The sequence below is a fragment of the Amblyomma mixtum genome, chromosome 6, assembly GCF_055824585.1.
Source record: "Amblyomma mixtum isolate Tamu chromosome 6, ASM5582458v1, whole genome shotgun sequence".
Lineage (NCBI taxonomy): Eukaryota > Metazoa > Arthropoda > Arachnida > Ixodida > Ixodidae > Amblyomma > Amblyomma mixtum.
The window spans coordinates 161,442,365-161,457,273 of record NC_143017.1 but is presented as its reverse complement, the minus strand read 5'-3'; positions in this window follow the sequence as shown (position 1 = coordinate 161,457,273).

The window sequence follows — 14,909 nt, the reverse complement described above, 5'->3', positions numbered from 1 at the left end:
GGAGATGTCTACCTTTCATAATGGTGTGAGTAACTTGTGGGAGAACTCGACTACAAGGAACTGCAAAATTAAAGCCCCAAATGGATTTGCATTTAGGAAAAGAATAAAAAAAGAATATGCCGTGGCATCCCCACACTACAGTTCGCTAGATGAGACAACTGCCCACCCAACTTTAGAAACGCCATGATTTTTTGAAAGCCTGTGATTCTGAGGCCTTTGGTAACAAAAAAAAAATCGCCTCTGGTCTTGTTTGATCCAACCTCCATTGTACTCAACCAGCGCGTTAATCTGTGCACAGATATCTTGCGCGCACCCCCCCCCCCCCCCCCCCGCCCCCCACTTCTTCATACTCACACACCACCTGCGATATGGGTCTGTGACTCTGTGTCCCTGAAAGTCCTTTCACCGCATTGGCACCTGTTTTGCTCTCTCCGCCTAGTGGGGCTACCCAGCATTACTTCTAAAGTAAATTCAGATTACGTTTTACAGATTACTTTAGAAGTAAATCCTGGTAGCATATGTTTGCTGTAAAATTGTATCCGCTAGCGTTTGGGCCTGCGCTCACCAGAACCTTATTTCGTGCGATTTTTTCTTAGGCGCATTAGCTTAACTTCACTCAGCCACAATGAATAGAAAACCGTGTTTCTCCGTCATAGTGCGCCACTGTGCAGTGCTTTCTCCATCAGACCTTCGTGTACGCAAAGCAGAACACATGCGCTGTAGTCGCTGTTCAGCGCGCTTGGTTCGGAGAAAAAGAGTAAAGCGCATAGGAGAGAGTAGAGCGGTAGTGTTAGGGGGAATAGGGAGAAAGGAGGGAGGGGGTGGAGGGGGGAGGGGAGGAGGGGAGGGCAAGCAAATGGACAGTCGTCCCGTTGGCTTGAACCACTGCAACCCTTTTACGTGACTGTGCCTAATGCACCCACGCGTCCATCCCGTGCTCTCCTCTCGGTATAGATCTCCATCGTTCCGCCATTCGTAATCCTTTGGAAAGCCCGAGCCGTCAGCTGTGTTGTAACGCGCTGCCGAAATCACTTTTTTTTTGCATTAATTTCGCAGCATTCCGAGTAGATGACAGTCGTTGACGATATGGCGCTGCCTGGTCTCTTCCACAAAACTTTTAATGACGGGGCTGACGAAGCTAAATGAACATTACCTCTATCGAATATTCTCCATTACTGCTGCCCTTCGCATCCGTAGGGAGCAGTGAGCCTTGCTTCGATTGTTCCCAGCTTCCAGAACAGCGCTACATTCACATATGCACGTGGTGCATGCTGCTTTTAACGCGTTAGCATTAAAGCTCCCGTTCGGCAGAAGATCCGGCGTCGGCGTTGTCAGCGTTGTGAGCGAAAGAGCAGGTGGCGCCCTTGCCTCTCAGGTCACGTGACCTTGTGACGTCATGACAACTTGCCCACTGCGGAAGGTGGCAAACTGCCCACTGAATTCAGAGCAAACTTCCCACCTTGGCACATGGCAGTTAAATTAGAGAAGAGCATCCTAGAACGCACAAGCCCCACCGGTGGCTATGTTTGAAACAACCAATGCAGTGGCGCATCGCTTAAAGGGACACTGGGGAGAAATGGAAGTTGGCTTGTATCGATAGAATACCAGCTCCTGATTACTAAAACGCCACTCATACTGACAACAAAGCTCTTGTAACGTAGAAAAGAGCAAGAACCAAAATACAGGTAACGCCGCCACAGGCCAAACTCGCAAGTACAAGCGTGATGACGTCATAGGACAAAACAGTGTTGCTAGAACCAATGGTTCTAGCAACACTAGGACACGAGAAGTCACGAATCACTGAGGCGGAGCCAATGCATGCGCAAATCTCCTTGACGTCGTCAGAAGACGCCACGTACCCGGCAGCTACGCACGTGCCAGCAGCATCTGGACCAATCAGCGCCTGCTCATCGGCGGTAGGCGGGCTCCCGGTACTCCGCTAACGGTAACAAGGTGCACGGTATGCTAAAGGTGTCTATTTGCTAGAACTTCGTTGACGGCTTCGAGAACGGGATCCATCGTAACGCTGGAAAAACGCCGGTGCAAACGTAAACGAAGCGACGGTAGCGACGGCCGCAATAGCCGATAGATGCCTTCAACGTGCGGCCGGCGGTAGCTTTCTTTTCGGTTGCTGTCAGGCCGCACTGCTGGCGCAGAAATCACGGAGTCTGCGTTACGTCATGTGCATGTCATGTTTCACGTCACTTAGTCCTATGTCGTCATAAGAGAATCCCAAGTTTGAATTAGAGCGAAGGGAAAAATTTTTTCAACTTCGAATCCAAATTTCTCAGAAATAAATGCATCTTTCGCTGCCGGCCAAGTGGCAACAAAGCCATGAAATGCCTAACTATCAGATTTTGCTGTAAAAAAAATATTAATAGAGCTCTCCTCACCCTCACTGTCCCTTTAACCGCTGGATCACTGCGCCAGGAGTGTTATGAAGGCTCCCCGGCAATCTATGAATATAGACAAGAAAATGACTATGTCTGCGAAGTGGTAAGCAAGAAAGACCCCAGACCGTTGAAAGGATCCATTAACGCCATGGCGTCATATCCGAAAGGCAGTACTTAAGTGTCTTCTCGAGTTCTTTGGTTTCTGCTCTATATTTTTCGCTTTTTGGGGGTGTTCGCAGGAACTGGCTTTTATTTTTCAAAGCAAAAGAAGGATATGCAGCAGCTTCAGAGAACCTGGGCTTTTTGTAGCACAAAAGTGAGATACAGAAATCATCCGACACTGTTACGCTTTATTCTCTGCTATGGATCTGAGAAACCATCAAAATCAAGCGATAATTACAGCCCTGCATCACGTTTTAGGAGATGGAACGCCGAACTTATTAGATTATTTTGCGGCTTATCTCCAGTCCGTGTCGGAAGGAGGCTGATGTCTTTGGTACCTGAAAGACCCTTTCCTTCCCATTCTCGGTGGGTTGCTGTTACTCTGTCTTGCTATCAGCTTGTCTTATCAGGGGCCTCTCGTTCTTCGTCTAGACTTCTCTGCCGCGTCCACTGCATTGTTCCGCCACATCTATCGTCACTCGTTCACTGCGAAATAAGACAAAAGGCAGGTCTTGATTTTTGGTGACTACACGATATGTATACATCGTTTTACGAGTATCTCAGCATATGAGAAGTCACGAAAATTTCCCAAAGGGAACCTGTTCGTCCAGGAAAGGAAAATATATATATAACTGAGGCTTCCTTGACATCGTAATGCAAGAGATTCGCTCGGAAATAACGAACTGGAAAGAGAAACTGCGCTTATATGCTTCCTTATCAGATAGTTAGCGCCGTTTTGTGGCTGGCGAAATAGCTGGTCCGTTCCGCGAAATAGCGTAGAAGACGCCCGTCTTTCCAAGCAGGCCTCGGGGGCGTTGATAAATGGCCGACACCGCTGGCGCCCCGGCGACTTAGGTCCCTTTTTGTCCCGCCACAACCGCATCGACCGCGGTCACAAGCCGCCACTGGCTTCTGTGGCTTGCTAGCTCACTCCGTTCCTTTGGATCGTTCTCCGTCAAGACATGTCGGCAGCGCCCACCGAGTTCTCGCAGTTCCCTCAGCAATCACGACTGACAGCCTCGTGATTCTTCAAATACGACGTCGCATTTCTATTTCTTCAATTCGAAAATTTTGCGTCCGTGATTCCAGTTTTGCGTATGCGTGGCATAGCTTAACTAAATAACATGCATTTCTTTCCCTCTCACTGTCCTCCAAAGAGTGAGGACAGAGAGCCCGACCTCACGAAGCCAATCAACTAGGGAACAGTACAGAACACACGTCTTCGAAACATGCACTGCATACGTCGCTACGTACAGCGCTTTCGCGCCACTCCACGTACCCGGGTACGCAAATACACTGATCTTCATGCAGCCATCGCTAGCACTCGCGTTGCATGACCATTTACTAGAATCCCGTCTTCCGGCTTTTGTTACGGACTAGCTTTTATGCGAAGCATACTACTTTAGCTACCACTTCAGCCCTTCACCGTGGTTATGCGCCTCCAAATCACGTGATACATGACGTCACACCACGTGACACGTTGACGTCACGACAGTAGAGAAACGGGGGCCCACCTCGCGCCGTCGCTGTGGTTGTGCGCCCCCAAATCACGTGATGCATGACGTCACACCACGTGACACGATGACGTCAAGACAGTGGAGAAACGGGGGCCCACCTCGCGCCGTCGCTGTGGTTGTGCGCCTCCAAATCACGTGATACATGACGTCACACCACGTGACACGATGACGTCACGACAGTGGAGAAACGGGGGCCCACCTCGCGCCGTCGCTGTGGTTGTGCGCCTCCAAATTACGCGACACGATGATGCTTCGCATTCTAGAGGCTTAACCAAGTTAAGCCTCAGCCATTTTTTTTTTCCGTCACGGTAGCGGGTCCCTGAATGACGACGCCCTCTCTATCCAGACATCATGCGCCACGAACCGCTGGCCACGAGATACTGGAATCATAAATGTGCGCGGCGTTGTAAAGGACCGTAGCTGTTCGAAATTAACCCGGAGGCCTCCACTCCGGCATCCCTCATATCCCCTGTGTGACTTTGGGACGTTAAATATCATATACCTTATATACTAAATGTGCGCGGCTTCGCTTGTTCGCAGGACAAGGTTGCCTCTGACGTCACACTACCATATGGCGCCGTAATATGTCCAGATAATCTGTCTTCCCGGTAACAAGATAGCGTATAGGAGAGTTTAAAATATAGAAAAGTGTCGTCCAGCCCCCACATCGTTCAATATTCTTCGAAGTCACTGCTATATACGAGCGGAAACGTCCTGCTGTCTGTCGTTTGCGTTCAAACGTAGACCTGGCGACAACACTAGCTGACGCAAGTAGGAAGAAGGAAATGCGTCTCGTGACAACAAAACTTTATTGTCGTTCATACTTTTGAGTTTGTCAGTGCCCGTTGTCCCCTTTCAACTACCATCAGAACGTTTTTTAAAGATTTTCGCTACACACTCGGCGAAGTTTGTCACCAAACAATTCAACACTCGCACTCAAGCCCATACGTGTACGCACGCCAGCATATATCTTCTACTGCCAGAAAGGCTGCACACAAATGGTACGCACCTGACTCCCTATTCGCATGAAAGGGGTGGCACTATTTTGACCTTCCTGCGCAAAAGCCTAAACGGCGAGAGAAGCTGTGCCGCCGTGTTCAGCGGAAAGACCGTCGTTGACTCCAAAGCCAGTGTATCTATCGCTCCCAGCTTTCCATCGATCATCACTGCAGGCGCATGTTTGGCCTCGGAATAGAAGCAGCGTTTATGCTCACGCAAGCGAGACCGTGTGAGAAGCGGAACAATGCGGCCCTGCGCGACGCAGGCCGAAATCGCAACTGAAGCGTTCGTATACTTTTGGCCCGCGGCGGCGCCATTGATGACCTGTTATGCACTGATGACCCGGCGCCTTTCGGCGCACAGAAGAAAGACCCCGCTATTCGAGTCGTCGGCGAGTTGCTTTTGTGTTAGTGGCCGCAAGTATACGAGAGTACAAGATGGTGTTCATGCTGCAGTTGTGCCACTATCGACCCAAGAAGAACTAGGCCAACGGGTGTTATCGTCGGTGGCGTGTCGCCCTCATGAGTTAAAAAAAAGAAACGCTACATGTGCCATCCATGCGCTGTCTTCAGAGAGACCACTCTGCGCGCATATTCGGTCACCACCGTTTTTATTGCAGCATTCCTCGTGCTTTGTTCTTGGCCACAGCACCGGCGACGGTCGTTCTCCGAGCTGGGCAACTGTGTATCAACGCAATAGCATTAAAGGCCCCGTTAACTGGAAAATCCGGCGTCGGCGTTGCCAGAAAGCAACCTAGGAGGCAGATGGGCCATCTGGTGAAAAAGGGAGAAAACAGCCCATCATGGCAGTTGACAGTTAAATTAATGATTTGTCGCTAAGAAAGAGCAACCTGGGTCGCACAAGGCCCATCGCTGGGAGCACCTGCATCGCAGGGCAGAGGCGCATCGCTTAACCGCTGCACCACTGCGCCAGAAGGTATATGGGGTCTACCAGGGATCTGTGAATGTAAAGTTGCGAATGACCTTCTGCATGTCACGCAAATCAGCCTGAACATCGCAAGAGGCGAAAGTGTTGTGAGCAGAAAGGTGCGGTGACTGTCTCACTACGGGAGGACACCTCAACCTCCTGGTCGAGAAAGAGAGGAAGGGAGTGATAAAGGGGTACAGTGGAAATAGTGCAGGGTGAGGAGTAATGGACGTCAGAGAGAAAATAATTAAGTGCAGTGTTGACAGAATTACTACAGGGCATTGAAGTTCCTGCATAGGCAGGCTGAATTTGGCGTCATTTAAGCAAAGCCCAGCCTCTAACTGCGCCTTCCCGCACTTAACTGATCACAAGACAAGTCTATCGCTGATCTGCTCCTGCGTAGTTTTAGCTTGTTTCCTGATACGTGATGCACATATTGGCGCTAATGCCAGTGACATTTTCGTTTTTGCGCGCATCGTCCAGAGCACCTTTTCACGCCCTATAAAGATTTCTGCCTAAAAATAACACCGTTGCAGGTCTCTTAACACTGTTAAGTTTGTATCAAAACATTATTTTTTATTTATTCGGATAATTTAGATTTAAAATTGCTGCAAGCATTCTAAACAAGTTGTGATATTTTAATACCTTTTTAAATCTTTTACACAATGGATACTCATCAACCAAGCGTTTGGCGGATGGTGGCCTTAGCTGCTTGTGCGCCATGAAGCGCAACACAACGCAGCATACAGATAATCGAGATGTAGCAGAATGCACCTTAGCGCTTTTGTCGGATCTTGGAAGCTTTGAACTATTTTAAACACGCACTTCAAAACGAGCACGGAAATCAAAATTGTGATTGCCAAGCTAAAATCTACTTTTAGACCGCGCTTATATTTGGAGCAAGAATTATTTTTTTTTCTAGAACGGTAATTTTTTCATTGCCTTGCCCCTTCGCGACCGTTCATGACGGTCCTGTGACGCTAGGCTTTAATGCTATGTTTAAATGTTTTCTGGTTGTTTAGTTCCAACGCCCACACACAGCGGCGCTATTTCGAAGCCCTCACTATTGCGTCCTTTGCACCCATCCTGTATACAAACATATGTACTATATTACTCCCTCAGTACAAGTGTATATAGTCATGTATACAGACCTTTCTGTGTATAACCGTTCACTTACTTGCCCGGCATGCAGCTGTACGCTATGTTCATAGCTGTACTCGTTTACTTGACTGAAATCATATGTAGCTGTGTGAGGGGAAAAGGCCCCAGCAGGTTCGAGCGTCCTCCGAGGTGGGGCCCCGGAGGATCCAGAAAATCGTCCCAGACCGAGCACGTCTGTAGATGTAACAAAAATGGTTTTACTTAAAACGGGAGAGCAGTCACTGATTGGTAGGGAGCTGTGCGGCCGAGGGTCGAGGAGTGGCTCCGGTGTGAGATCCCGCTGCCCGTCGCCAGAAAGGCGCCGGGACCAAGTACCTCCGCAGGGCTGTTCTCCCTGCGGCCGGAAGTCGGGCGCGGAGCACCAGCACCAGTGGCCCTGACGACGCACCAGAGAGGAGACAGCCGCCCAGGTCTGGACACCCGGGCACGGCCAGGAAGGCACCCTTTCTCAGCAGGGGGTCCCAGCCACGGGACGGCAGGCACGATCCGACAGCAAGGCCGGCAGGATCTCCGGGCAGGCAGCACCTGCCTGTGCCCGGCACGGCGCCCGCTCTCCGAGGCAGCGAGAGGCAGGCAGGAGACAGGAGACAGCAGGCTCCTGGTGGCGCGGAACCGGGCGAGGATGGCTTCCCCAGGCCTGGCCACCCGGGTTCAAGAAGCCGTTCAGCCGTGACCTCGCCTGCTCCGTTCCCCAAACTCGTCTCCTCGCGCCGCTTGCGCCACGCCCCGCGTCTCTCTTCTTTTTCCTCTCCTTCCGTCTCTTTCCTAAGAGAGCGTCAGGCCGCCGCTAGTGCTGAAGGGCACTGGTGGCGCATTACAAGCTGTAATTATAAATATATTTACATCTCTATTTCTCCCACCCTCTGTTCTAGTGCGGGTTATGTGTTTCGCATGTGAAATGTTTACTGTTTTACTGTGCATGGAACCGTTACAAGTCGAATAAATTTTTCTAAACGAGGCGAACATTTTTTTTTTTTTTTTAGCCGCTCAAACCCGCCGCATTATAGGTTTTCGAGCACCTTTTCTCCTTCGCGACCACGCCAGCAAGTTGAGCTAAGGCAACTGACCTTTGCGAGCCTGCGCGGAGTATCTTTTCATTTTAGGTTCCTTTCCCTTTTATTTGCCTGCGTTTTCCATGTACTCTTTTAACGAGTTCCTTAGAATGACGTCAGTGCTAACAACTTAGATGTGTAGCACCCACACGTATTTGCGCCTGGGATTAGTTTACCGAGTCCAAGCGTATGCACCAAGCAAGTCTAGAAAAATAAATGCACGAGAGCACCACATTACTCGCGATAAATTTGCGTCACTTATCGTTGAGTGAATCCTTGGTCTTGCGCTCCTATCTCTGAAGTGGTAGAGCACGTTCACAATGAACTAACCCCCCCCCCCCACCCCTCCCCCCTCCTCCTTCCTTTCCGCCCGCGCTTCAAGTCGATGCCATTCTTCCCACCACCCTTCGCTCTCTCCTGCGGTCCTCCCACGCGGCGCCGTATTAGGGAAGCAGCTTCGTCCCGCTCGGATGCTGTTGCCATGGCAACCCCTGTTCTCCGCGTCAGGCGTCTCCGACACTGCCCGCGCTGCCTGTTGCTGCGTTCCCGGCTTCGACGAGTGGGAGTCGGCCTCGCTTTCCAAGAAATCCGGGCCTTTTTCTCTCTTCTTTTCTTTTTTTTCTCCCTATCTCGGCCTGTCGTGGCAGCTGCATCTTTTCCACTCTTCGTGGAGTGCCACTAGAGGCCTTCGCTTGTCAGAGCCCCTAACGCGCCGTCTGGGACCGCTGTTATATTTCCGAGATAGATTCCGAGAAACACGAATGGAGATCCCGAACCGTTCCAGAACCGATCACGTTAGCCTCGTCGTGGTTGTGGGAAATTCTCTCTGGACTTCTAGTGTCGTCCGACCTCCCGTGCTCGACCTGCCGGGCAAAAGTGTGCTCGACAGGTATAAATATGTAGTGCACTAATGCAGCAAGACTACTGCTGAACTCTTCTTGTTACAGCATTCATGCGCGCTGAGTATACGTTTAAATGCATATCAGGGAGATTTGTGTTAGAAGTTCGACATTGAACGTGGTGACTTGCTGCAGCGAAAACAGTTACGGTATATTTAAAACAATTATTACTGTCTCTTTTTTACCTATTGACTGAAACTTCCTCAACATACGATGTTCCTGTTCCGTGCCGCTGCTACTGTTGTTAACCGTGTCACTAATGTTAATGATACTACAATAATACATACCGCTACTACTACCGTACAAACATCCATTGCTTCTTACTGGATTCGCCTATTGTTCTCTTTAACTGTTGTTAACTTCGCCTGCACCCTCTCATATTTTAATGACTGCCGAAAATATTGCGCCATAGATATCGACTCTAGGTATGTGGCTATTTGCAACACTAATGCATACATTAGATAATGTCGTGCTGTTACTTCATCTTAAAAGCTCTCTTAGTGTGGTCCATGAAAGATACGCTTTCGGGATTCGGCGCCTTGTTTCTGGCGAATCACGCAATATCGTCCTGTTAATCTCTATTAGCGGGACGAGTTACACATTAAGACGTTCTAAATGGACCCACATTAATGACGGCTTTCTTTGCTTGTATGACGTCGTTGTGTTGCATGACGGGTAGTGGCCATTGAAGGAAGCATTTGTTAACGCTTATTACATCTCGAAAAGTGCTCTTGCTTTCAGCCGTTCGTCTTTTGCATCAAGCGGGTACGTAGTTGGGTCATCTTCTCTCAGGGCTGATTTGCCCAAACCTTCAATCTTAACCCCCCCCCCCCCCCTTTTTCACCCTGACGCTTATTCGGTATAAAGCAGACTTTCGGGATCGATTAATGAAGAAATATAACATGCTGGCACAGAGAAAAAAAATTAGACGTGAACAAGGGGAGCAGATAAAGAAACCTCGGCCATATTCTTTCATGAAAAAAAAACTAAAAAAAGACATTACAGATAAGCTTATCTAGTCTGTGCAATTAGAACAAGGGAATTAGATAAAAAGCCTTTCGAATGTTCTGTAATGATAATAAAGGGGAACGAAATTACGGGCTAGCGTATGTAGTCTGTTCACTTAAACGTCATTAAATTAGAAAACGCCGTCTTTGCGTGAGAGGAGAAGGCAACGTGTCTCTGATAGCGTTCGTAGTTAACAGGGCCATGTTTGGGCTCATTGCCAGAGTTTAACTTTCACAGATTTTTAGTTTCAAAACTGTGAGAGATACATCGGTGCGATCTATTAAACGGGATTGTACTGCCAGACGGACATTATGTATCTCATATGGATCAATAATTATACGACTAGTTTACTTATATTGCCTAATTAACTGTTTATTCTTGATTTTAGGGGAAAAAATTATATTTCAAAATTGATTGCTGTCAACAATAAACTTTAGCCTTGATTCTGATTTTCTTAATCGGCAATGTGATTCAAACTATCGAACATCAAAAATTCGAATTCGAAAGCTGTTCAGTTGGCTTTCCTGCATTTCATATTTATAAAATGGCGCTTCTCTTATTCATTCTTATTCATAAAATACCGACGCAGTTGGTGTATTTTATGACGCAGAAGTTAAATTGATTTCGGTGATGATGCCACGCGCCATTTTATAATTACGTAATTCGGGAAAGCCAACTCGACAAGCTTTAAAATGCGTATTTTTGACGTCCGATATTTTGAACCGCATTGGCAATTAAGAAAGTTTAAAAAAAGCTCACCTTCGGTGTTTACGGTCATCATTATCGCGATATAACTTTGTCGCCTGAAAGGAAAAATCAAAAAGTTCATTAGTTCATTTAAGCTAATTAGGCTAACACTGATGCATTTCTTTCCGCAATACTTATGCCTAACAAGCGCGCACTATTTTCCTCATTGCTGGCGACTCTGCTCGCCAATTACCAGCTCGTCTTCAGTTTCTGGCAACAAATAGCGAGTTTTGGCGTAGTTAAACAGTGTGTTTACTGCCTTCCTCGAATTTCTCCGGAGATAGTATATACTGAAATAAGCTATCTTTTAAACTACATCTAGAATACGGACGGTCACCTGAGCATACAAGGGTTGCTTTATTTTTTCGGCTCTATTTTTATTCCCTCTTATTTCCTTCTGTGTAGTTTTTTATTGATGACGGTTTCCGGCAACAATTCGTGGCATGATTCTAAGTTACGAAACGCAGCCGCCGAAACTCTACGCCGGTGCAGTCACCCCACGACGAAAAAATGTCAGGGCTTTCATTAATTTCGAGCCCCGTATGCTTCGCTCGCGCGGGTCATTCGGACGGACGAGGCGGGGGGGGGGGGGCGGGGGGGGGGGGGGGGGGGGGGCAGGGCGAGCTTTTGACCGTAAACAGAAGCGTCAGAGACGCTACACTGTCCGGCACCAGGTAACGCCCAGCTCGCGGACTTCGTCGTACTTTTCTCTTTCTTATGATTAAAAAAATTAAAGGAGCCTCGAAAAGCAAAGAAAACAGACGCATAAAGTGACGTGCTCTCCGTCGGTTTTCGAGCCTTCATTTTTCATTCTTTCCTCCCGCAGCGATGACTTCTGTGTAATTAATGTGTCAAAAGTAAGGCGTCGTAAATAATTGCGGACCAGTTTTGTGTCTCTTTTAATCCTTCACGTTTGTAAAAGCTTTACACGGAGTCTCATGATATCATTCTCAAAGTGATAGCTCGAGCTCCGGGCGCCGTTCAACATGCAAACAGTCGGGTGACAATAACGGCACTAGCGGTCTGCCGACCTGAGCTTGTGTTTACCGAAGTGCATCGTAGGAAACCTCCCTCTGTGCCCTCTAACCACAGTTCGCGACTAGCTCTTAATCTTGATTCTTAGCCCTAGCATGCTTTGACGTGACAATGGATGCTCATTAATAAGTGCTGTCATTATAGTCCCTGGTCCCTATACAAGAATTCAATTTTCTTTGCTAGCACTCAAATGTCACGTGGTTGTCTTCTTTGAAGTAAGACCTGAACATCTTAACAAGCTATAATGAATTAATCAATTCGAAAAAATCGGTAATATTTAACAGCACTTATTTTATAGATTCATCTTTTCTAGGTACAGATCTGTACTCATTTATTAAAGACGGCTGTTAAAAACCTCTGCTTAACTCGAAAAGAAAAAATTAAAAAAGCATACTTGAAGCCTTACAATGGTATTTTCTCTCTCTCTCTCTCTCTGTCTATATATATATATATATATATATATATATATGCTCTGTTCTGAAAGTAGTAGGACTCATTTTTAAAAAAAAAAAGTTTATTCAAGAGAATAGTACAAACGATTATAATTTTTCAAGGTAGCACCCTTCCGCACCTACACGCTGCTACCAATGAGTTTTACAGTTTTCGTACGCCTCCAGGAACGCCTGGACCGGAATGCTGTTTAGCTCCCTCGTCACGGCCTGTTGAACCACCTCTACCGATCCGTGATGTTCCCCCTTGAGCGTCGATTTTATTCTCGGGAATAGAAAGAAGTCTGGTGGGGCCAAGTCGAGGCTGTAGGGGGGCTGAGGCAGCGTTGCCGCCATGTGCTGGGCAAAAAATCGGGGTCCTCATTCACATGATGAAGAAGATCCTACCGGTTGGCCTTTTCCTCCTCTGACAACACTCCCGGCACCAGCTTCGCGCACGCTCTCCTCATGGATAAGTTTTCTGTCACGATCTGAAAAACTTGGGTTTGAGGAATGCTCAAGTCATCAGCAATCATTCTGATACTTATTCTACGATCACTGTTAAGTAAATGTTTCACTCGCTACACATTTTCGTTGTTCTTGCTGGTCTAAGGGCGTCTGGAGCGGTCGTATTCCTCCACTCTTTCCTGACCTTCTCGGAACAGCTTGTGCCACTAAAACAACACCTTATCTACCCATGAAAGCGTCACCATAGGCATTCTTAATCATTTTGTGAGTCTCTTTGCCCGTTTTACCAAGATTTACTCAAAATTTGATCGCGTATCGCTGATCCAGTAAACGCTCGATGATTCTGCGTGACGAGACGTTTCGACAGGGGTTCACAGTACAAGCGACCTCCTCTCTTCAACGGCCGAGAGCCGACTGACGATTTTCTCCAGCATTCCCAATATCCCCCTTCAACGATCCTGCACGCGCAGACCACCTCTCGTCCGCCCGTTCGCCCAGGAAAAAACCAGTCCTACTACCGTTCAGAACAGACCTTGTATATATAACGTTTTTAACGTGCGCTGACATCGAACAGTACATGGTCCTCTAGAATTTCGCCTTCGTCGAAATTCGACCTCCGCGGCCTGGATCAAACCCGCGTCTTTTGGGTTAGCAGCCGAGCACCATAACCACTGAGCCACCGCTGCGGCCTGTGTCCAATGGTTTGGTCAGAGATTATATTGGTACACAGAGATTGTGTGTCCAAAATATGTATTACACCAGCGCTCTTTCCGAGAAATTTGTTTTAAGCGGCATTCACGTTCTTCGTAAGTTTATACTTTCACGATGCTGGCCTAACTGTTCTACTGGTATTTGGAGTTCCATTCAACTGTGGAAATAAATGTGCGGCAGGGTTATTATTCAGCGCATTGCATAAAGATGACGATGCCAATTAAGATGTAAAGCTTTAATTTTGAAGTGAAATTGGGTCTCTTTGCTTCATTTTCCTTTGCTGGGTTCTCTTTTTCTCATTCACATTATTTTAGCTACTGTTCCTGTCGCGCGTAGCGCTCCGTTACATACACTGCCAAACGGGTTATCGGTAAACTGTTGGTGAAACTGTCTCGTAGCGGGGGCACTTTCACTCAATCGAATCGTGTGAATCGTCTATCTGTCCGCAACAACGTCCATCGACGACTCAGAATCTGTGGTAGAAGTAGTTGAAACCTATGTGTAAGGTCAAAGATCAAGGTCAAAGTTGAAGATCAAATTTCAGGGTTAAAGGTGGCCCATGAAGTGGACCACACATGGTTAGGTGTATGTGCATAGCAACACTAGCCATGGCTCATCGCAAGGTCGTTTCAAGGTCATTCGGAGGCTCACGGCGAAATGCATCCCAGCTATAGTAGTGTAGCTTTCGCTACAAAATCGACGGACTCTGCAACGTTGTCAACGCCAACGCCAATGAACCCAACGCTGACGGCCCACTTGTTTTGTTTGGTTTTGAGGAAAGGAAATGGCGGAGTAACTGTCACATCTTGTTGGACACCTGAACCGCGCCTTATGGGAAGGAAAACTCGTCCCATTGACCAGTTCTGTCTCCTTATGTCTGGGATGTCTAGGCGGCGAGCGATGGTCTTCATTCAGCACGAGCGAATCACGTGGCTAGTCACCTGACACAACTTTCGAGAGCGAGCAGCAGTAGCGGCGGTTGGCGCAGCGGCTGAATGAGCGGTAACAGTTGCGACAAGTCACGGGGTATGACGTCACAGTCACACCTCCAGCAAGCCTTCAGTTAGAGGTGAAATCCAGGCCTGATTTGACCTTCAGCTTTGCATGCGAGAAGTGGAGCCTTTCGCTCCGAAACAAAATAAGGGCAAGCCAGCCTAATACAATTTGTTCTTTTTTTGCTGCTTCGCCGTTACTGTCCTTGTTCTACGGGCAGACCGCCTCGAATTTTAATTACCATATAATAAATTAACGCTTTAATTCGACGCTCAATATCTCATGAGGAGGCTGTAGGGCCTTGCTCTGAAAACTCTCTCTCCGTTGAGGCGGAACTGAACATTGCTTTTCTACCCGTCGTGTCCTCTGCGCGTTCGCCGCCTTCTCCGCAGCGGCGTCCTTTATTTTC